An 8,374-nucleotide genomic window follows, 5' to 3' on the forward strand; every position below is an offset into this window, starting at 1 on the left:
ATAGCACTTGGGAAAAGGTTTGCTTAATCCTAACCTTTCAGCAGCCAGCTAGTTGAATGGAATCCTATACCCAGCCTAGGATTTACAAGGAGAAACATCACTCGGTTTTCTCCCTGCGGCGGTACAGAAGGGAATAAACCAGGAGATCCTGTCTATACCCACTCCCCGTACTATGCTCAAGAGGGATCATACTGTGTGATGGAAGAATAGTATGTTTTCGCTGTTAAAAACTTTTAATGGTTCTGCTTTGTGGGGCTCGAGATTTGTTTACAGCAGATAATTTCCGATTTAATTAGACATAGTCTTGGGAAAATAAGCATGACTAAACGTTTCACCTATAGCTCAATGATCTTAATTTCCTGCAAAGCAAAATAGTTTTAGGTCTTGGTGCTTGTGCTGAGGAAAATGCTTCACTTTACTCAAATCCCATAGGAGACTTAACTCTTATTTGTACAGTATCTTAAAGGTAAATTACAAGGGTTTCTGTGTTGTGAAAGGTGAAAACAATGATTTGCAGAATTAAATTACCTTAAAGCAGTATTCTTCAACCTTTTTACACCTATGGACCGGTGGAAATAAAATAATTATTTTGTGGACCGGCAAACTACTAGGACTGAAATTTATAACCCCCGTTTCTGCCCCATCTCCGCGAGCTCGGTCTCTGCAAATCATCTGATCCCATCTGCACAAGCCTCAATTATGATTTTATATTGAATGTGTTTTATTAAAGTATAAAAAGAAACAATATTCTGTACAATTGTCATTTTCTAAATACAAATAATACAGAGCACGGATCAACAAAACCCCTGTTTCCCCTCCCCTTCACATATATCCCCTCTACTATCAAGAAAACTGAATAAGCCAAATTATTACAGAATGCTATGCAGAAATATCATACTAACAGAATACTGCAGTCACACATGACAGGAATAGTGTTAGGAGAGTGCAACTAGGGCAACTGCCCCCTGGTCAGAGAGAGCCCTAAGTCGGCTGGAAGCTAAAAAAGCATTGCCTGGGCTTTGCAGTCCCCAGTTATGTCTAACACCAGCTCTAGCAGGATATATATTTCAAATCTGATATATTCTAATCATAAAACAGAAATAAAATTATTTTTTCTACCTTTTGTCATCTCTGGTTTTTGCTTTCATCTTTTCACTCTCTTCCTTCCAGCATCTGCCCTCTCTGTCTCTTCAATCCAGCATCTGCCGCTTCCATCCACTGTCTGCCCTCTCCCCCTTCCATATGGTATATGTCTTCTTTCTATGCCCCTCTCCCCTTTCCATCCAGCCTGTGCCCCCTCTCTCCTTTTTACATGATTCATTCCAGCTTCACTGCTCTCTTCATTTTTATCTCTCCTACACCAGATCTAGCATCGTCCCTCTCTGCTTATTTCTCTGCTGACCCTTTCCCATCATCAATCTCTCTACTTTCATGCTTGTCTCTCCCCTTCCCCTCCTCTAATCTCCCTGCCAGCTGTTTCCTTCCTTTTTTACTTCTCCCTTCCCTTCTCCTCCTGTCCAGCAGTAACTCTCTTCCCTTCCTCCCCTCCCAGCAGCATCTCTCCTTCTCTCCAGGTCCAGTACCAGCTGTCCTTTGTTTTCCCTTGTCCAGCAGCTTCCCAGACTCCTTTCCCTCCTCCCCTCCCAGCAGCATCTCTCCTTCTCCTTCCCTCCAGGTCCAGTAGCTGCTCTCCCTTTTTTTCCTTTGCCCAGCAGCTTCCCAGCCTCCAACAGTGGCTTTCTACCCTCCCAGCAGCTCTCCTTACTTGCCAGCGCAGCGATTTACTAAGGCAGCCTCGGGTCCTTTGATGGGTCATGCCGCCTCTGAGGAAAGAGGAAGTTGCATCATCAGAGGCGGCTGTGAATCAGCAAAAGCCCCAAAGCTGCCTTCCTGAATCGCTGCACTGGTAAGTAAGGAGAGCTGCTGAGAGGGGAGAAAGCCACTGTCGGAGGCTCCCCATGATTTCTCCGGCCCTGCGTGGACCAGCTGGAAATGACATCTTGTCAATCTCCCCAGCCCTATGGGACCGGCAGGAAACTGAAGTTTGTCAATCTCGCTGGCTCTGTGCGTACCGTCAGAAATTTCCTGCAGATCGGCACCAGTCCACGGACCGGCGGTTGAAGAACAGTGCCTTAGAGCACAGCCAAATATCATCACAAGCTGGCCAAAAAACACCATTCTTAAAAATATTCCCACATGTTTAACTGTTCATGCCACTGAAGAATTTGACAATATCGAGGACACAGTTGCAAAGTCTATTTCCCAAGCAGTTTACAATCCAGGTATGAGCAAACACTCCCAAGACCCTCAAAGTTAGACACTGAATTTACCTCACAGACAGCATTGGTACTTGAACTTATCTGTCCTGGGCAAGTAGTCTATGATTTTGTTATTAGTAGCACTTTGTATTACATGTTATGTTAGGTTTTAAATGTAGATGAAAAAATTTTGTTAGTTTTAGGATATGAATTGAATTAAAGAAATCAATAAATTAAATATTTAATTAATTTTATGTTATGGTATTCTTGGTATAGCAAGTAGAATACAATGCCATATGAAAATATGACTTTTCTCCACACCTCTGATGTGATGTTGGGAATTTATCAGATTAGAGTGGTTTTGGACAGACAGCACATTCTAGGTCTCCCTCTGCCCCATACATCTCATAGCTTTTCGTTCTTTAATTCCATCATGACAATGTTGCTCCCCCTCCATTTCCACAAACAGTTCAGGATACTTACAGCTCCTCATTATCTTATTTTGTGAAGCTTGATTAGTCACATCCTAGCAAACAGAAGGTCAGGGTGAATCACAAGAAAATATGAATATACACATTAAAAATAAAGATTAAAAATAAACATATGTGGCTAACCTAAATATTTCAACAATCCTGAAAATTCAATCACAAATAATCAGCTTTACATTTTGGGGAACGTTAGATAATTATTCAATGCTATATATTCAATAATATAATGATTCAATAATTTATGTATATATATATATATATATAATAAACACTACCAAAAAGATGTAGGCAAACAGTGGAAGTCAAAACACACACATTCATACAAAAATTGGAGGAAAACACCTCAAAAAGTCCCAGTGTGCACAGCATGATGACTGAATTGCAAGCACTAAGCAGGACTGGTTTCTATCATGGGCAAAAAAACTCCAAACAGAACAATCTTTGGTTCAAGACAAGGCAATTTCAAAAAGTCTCTAAAAATTATCTGTGAAGCATTTTAGGCAAGTACTTATCTTGTAATTGCTTACTGGGGACTGTTTTGTCAGAGGGTTTGCATACCACTTCTTCATTGTGGAGTATGATGGGCATTTGTCTCTCAATGTTTGCATCATACATTCATGGATTTCCTTTGGAGTTGTATTCTGCAGGAATAGGAACTTCATGACGGCTCAGAGTTCCACACTTGAAAATTCCACACTTTTGTTGGCGTGGTTCATTCAATGATTTGAAACTATGTCAGAATGTAGCATTATGATTCTACAAATTGACACTTTGTAAAATGAAACAACACTTTTCAGCTACAGTGGCAAAATGATGCTCAGAATTTAAGGAAGTTGGTTGGGATGAGAACTCTTGTACTCTAAGACAGTGTTTCTCAACTCGGTCCTGTACCCCTTTGCCAGTCAAGTTTTTAAGATATCCCCCATGAATATGGCATGAAAGAAATTTGCATATAATGGAGACAGTGTATGCAAATCAAGTTTATGCAAATTCAATGTGGATATCCTGAAAACCTGACTGGCAAAGGAGTACTCCAGGACTGAGTTGAAAAACACTGCTCTAAGACAGTGGTTCTCAAACCAGTCCTTGGGACACACCAAGTCAATCTGGTTTTCAAGACATCCACAATGAATGTGCATGAGATGATTAGTCTGCACTACCTCCATTGTATGCAAATCTATCTCATGCATATTCACTGTGGGTATCCTGCAAACTGGACTATCTGGGTGAGTCCTAGGAATTGAGTTGTGAACTTGCTCTAGATTAGTGCTTCTCAACACAGTCCTTGAAGCACATCTAGTCTCATCAGGTTTTCAGGATATACACAATGAATATGCATGAGATAGATTTGCATGCACTGCCTCCTTGGCATGTAAATCTATCTCATGCATATTCATTGTGGATATCCTGAAAATTTGATGGGACTAGGTGTGCCTCAAAGACTAGTTTGAGAAGCATTGACATATCCTGATTGCACTTTACATAGGCATCTGTAGTTCAGAGGTAACCATTTATAGATCAAATATGTCCTAAATTAGGTGATATCTTCTGTATAGAGGTTTAGTAGGATAGAAACATAGAAAGATGACGGCAGATAAGGGCTATAGCCCATCAAGTCTGCCCACACTATTTACCCACCCTCTTAAGTCTACTGACCCCCTAAAATATAATTGTAATTATACTGTCACTCTACTGACCCGCTCATTCAAGTCCTAGTGACCCTATCCCTTAGCATGACCTCGTAGGGATCCCACATAGGTATCCCATTTGTTCTTGAATTCTAGGATGCTGCGTGCCTCGACCACCTGCACTGGAAGCTTGTTCCAATGCTCAATCACTCTCTCCGTGAAGAAGTACTTCCTGGCGTCTCCACGAAACTTCCCTCCCTTGAGTTTGAGTGGATGTCCTCTTGTGGTTGAGGGTCCCTTGAGAAGAAAGATATCATCTTCCACCTCGATACGTCCCGTGATGTACTTAAATGTCTCAATCATGTCTCCCCTCTCCCTACGCTCTTCAAGAGTGTAGAGCTGCAATTTGCTCAGTCTTTCTTCGTACGGGAGACCCTTTAGCCCCAAGACCATCCTGGTGGCCATCCGCTGAACCGATTCAATTCTGAGCACATCCTTACGGTAATGTGGCCTCCAGAATTGCACACAGTATTCCAGATGAGGGCTCACCATGGCTCTGTACAATGGCATCATGACTTCAGGTTTCCTGTTGACGAAGCTTCTCTTGATACAACCTATCATCTGCCGTGCTTTAGATGAAGCCTTCTCCACTTGAGTGGCTGCTTTCATGTCAGCACTGATGATTACTCCTAAGTCTCGTTCTGCCGTAGTCCTGGTTAAAGTTTCTCCATTCAGGGTGTAAGTTCTGCAAGGATTTCCGTTACCGAGATGCATGACCTTACATTTCTTGGCGTTGAAGCCCAGCTGCCAGTTCAAGGACCAACTTTCTAAAGTATGCAGGTCTTGCTCCATAGCATCCTGTAGATTATAGCCATTTACTATATTGCATAGTTTGGCGTCATCAGCGAATAAGGTTACTTTGCCTTGAAGCCCCTGAGTCAGATCCCCAATGAATATGTTGAAGAGGAGTGAGCCCAGGACTGAACCCTGTGGCACTCCGCTAGTCACCTCCGACATTTTAGAGAGGGTACCGTTAACCACCACCCTCTGAAGTCTGCCACTAAGCCAATCCTTAACCCATGCAGTTAGAGTCTCTCCCAATCCCATCGATTTCATCTTGTTCAGCAGCCTGCGGTGTGGGACGCTGTCAAACGCTTTGCTGAAGTCCAGGTACACGACGTCCAAAGACTCTCCTGAGTCCAGTCTTCTTGTTACCCAGTCAAAGAAGCTGATTAGATTGGACTGGCATGATCTACCCTTGGTGAATCCATGTTGGCTGGGATCCCGGAGATCTTCCTCGTTCAGGATCGTATCTAATTTATACTTAATTAGTGTTTCCATGAGTTTACACACTATTGAGGTGAGGCTTACCGGTCTATAGTTCGCAGCCTCAGCCTTGCAACCCTTCTTATGCAGAGGAACGACGTTGGTTGTTTTCCAGTCTAACGGAACTTTCCCCGTACTTAGTGAGAGATTGAAGAGCACTGCCAATGGTTCCGCCAGAACATCTCTCAATTCTCTGAGCACTCTTGGGTGTAAATTGTCCAGTCCCGTGGCCTTGTTTACCTTTAGCCTTAGTAAGGCTAATGTGATGGTCTCTTTCTAGCGATTAACTCTCACTTTGGAGATGATGACCATTTTGAGACTGTTGGTTACATAGAAACATGATGGCAGATAAAGGCCAAATGGCCCATCTAGTCTGCCCATCTGCAGTAACCATTATCTCTTTCTCTGAGAGATCCCACATGCCTATCCCACATCTTCTTGAATTCAGACACAGTCTCTGTCTCCACCATTTCTTCCAGGAGACTGTTCCACACATCTACCACCCTTTTTGTAAAAAAGTATTTCCTTAGATTATTCTGGAGCCTATCACCTCTTCATTTCATCCTATGCCCTCTTATTGCAGAGTTTCCTTTCAAATGAAAGAGACTCGACTCATGCACATTTACATTACTTAGGTATTTAAACGTCTCTAACATATCTCCTCTCTCCCGCCTTTCCTCCAAAATATACAGATTGAGATCTTTAGGTCTGTCCCCATACGCCTTATGATGAAGACCACATACCATTTTAGTAGCATTCCTCTGGTCCGACTCCATCCTTTTTATATCTTTTTGAAGGTGTGGCCTTCAGAATTGTACACAATATTCTAAATGAGGTCTCACCAAAGTCTATACAGGGGCATCAATACCTCCTTTTTCCTATTAGCCATACCTCTCCCTATGCAACCTAGCATCCTTCTAGCTTTCGCCGTCACGTTTTCAACCTGTTTGGCCACCTTAAGATCATCACATACAATCACACAAAAGTTCTTCACCCCCTAAACTATTGTTCCTTCAGATTTTTGCATTAAATTTTAGCTGCCAAATTTCAGACCATTCTTCAAGCTTCACTAGGTCTTTCTTCATGTCATTCACACCATCAGGGGTGTCTACTCTATTGCAGATTTTGGTATCATCCGCAAAGAGGCAAATCTTACCTGACAGCCCTTCAGCAATATCGCTTATAAAAATGTTAAGAACAGGCCCAAGAACAGAACTTTGAGGCACACCACTGGTAACATCCCATTTCTCAGAGCGATCTCCATTGACCACTACCCTCTGTTGTCTTCTGCTTAACCAGTTACTGACCCAGCTAGTCACTTTGGGGCCCATCCCAAGAGCACTTGCCCCCTCTTCTGCGAAACTGCACTAGCAGTTTCTAGCGCGGAAAGCCGCGCTGAATGGCCCGCACTGCTCCCGATGCTCATAGGAATTCTATGAGCATCGGGAGCAGCGTGGGCCACTCAGTGCGGCTTCCAGTGCTAGAAACTGCTAGCGCAGTTTATTTAATAGAAGAGGCCCTCAGTTTATTTATTAGCAGACTGTCAAAAGTTTTGTTAAAATCTAAATACACCACATCTAGTGCACTCCCTCTATCCAATTTTCTGGTCACCCAGTCAAAGAAATTGATCAGATTTGTCTGACAAGACCTACCTATAGTGAATCCGTTGTCTCTGGTCCTGTAATCCACCGTATTCCAGAAACTTCTCTGGTTTTTTTTTTTTTTCTTTTTGTTCAATATTTTTATTGAAAAAAGTTTTTGTCTTTACAACAAAAAGAAAGAAACAATACATTAAAAAAAATAATATGAACAGAATAAGTAACATAAACTCTGCACATTTGTCCACATAAGGTATTATCATCTAACAGCAAGTGTATATCGAACTGGTTATCATTTGAGAAATTTAACCATCTAATTATTATTAGGATGAAATATACACAAACGCTTATTAAATATATGAATATTAGCTCAGTTAGAATTGGAAGTAAAACATGAAAAAAGAGACATTCCATTTAGAAAATGATATTAGCGTACATATTTATATCTATTCTAACACCATTGATAATGCTGATAATGTCAAGGGTTTAAAAGCATGGGGTCATTTGCAGTAGTTATATACAGATTTTATTGCATATAGTATATAAAAACACTTTCACTACAATTAATGCATGATGTCAAGTGATACAATATCAGAACAGTACAGGCTTTATAACAAGTTGAAAAAGAAGGAAATAGCCTCAGACAAGGGCCCTCCCATCTCCACAAAAAGTGGTTTCTAAAGGTGGTTGAGCGATCACCTCATTGGCAAAAAAACCTTCATCCGAATTGAAAAAGCTCTGTGCTGTGCTGTAGAAGACAGAGAAAGATAGGAGAAAAATCTTTTCAACTTCTCTTCAGCTGATCGCCTGGAAAATTAAAAAGGTACAAGGGAAGGGAAGTGGGGTACATGCACAGCGGTAGGGGAGGGGGTTGGAAAGGGGCGGGAAGGAGCAACACTTACCCTCACTAAGCCACTGCTCTCCAGACCATCCTACACTGAATCACCATATATGGGACACTAAGGGGCTCATAATCAAAAGAGAAAAATGTCCAAAAACCGGCCTAAGTCGGCACTTGGACGAACATTTCTCAAAAATGTCCAAGTGCAGATAATAAAAACGGGTTTTGGATGTAT

Source organism: Geotrypetes seraphini, chromosome 11 (genome assembly GCF_902459505.1).
Source record: "Geotrypetes seraphini chromosome 11, aGeoSer1.1, whole genome shotgun sequence".
Classification (NCBI taxonomy): Eukaryota; Metazoa; Chordata; class Amphibia; order Gymnophiona; family Dermophiidae; genus Geotrypetes; species Geotrypetes seraphini.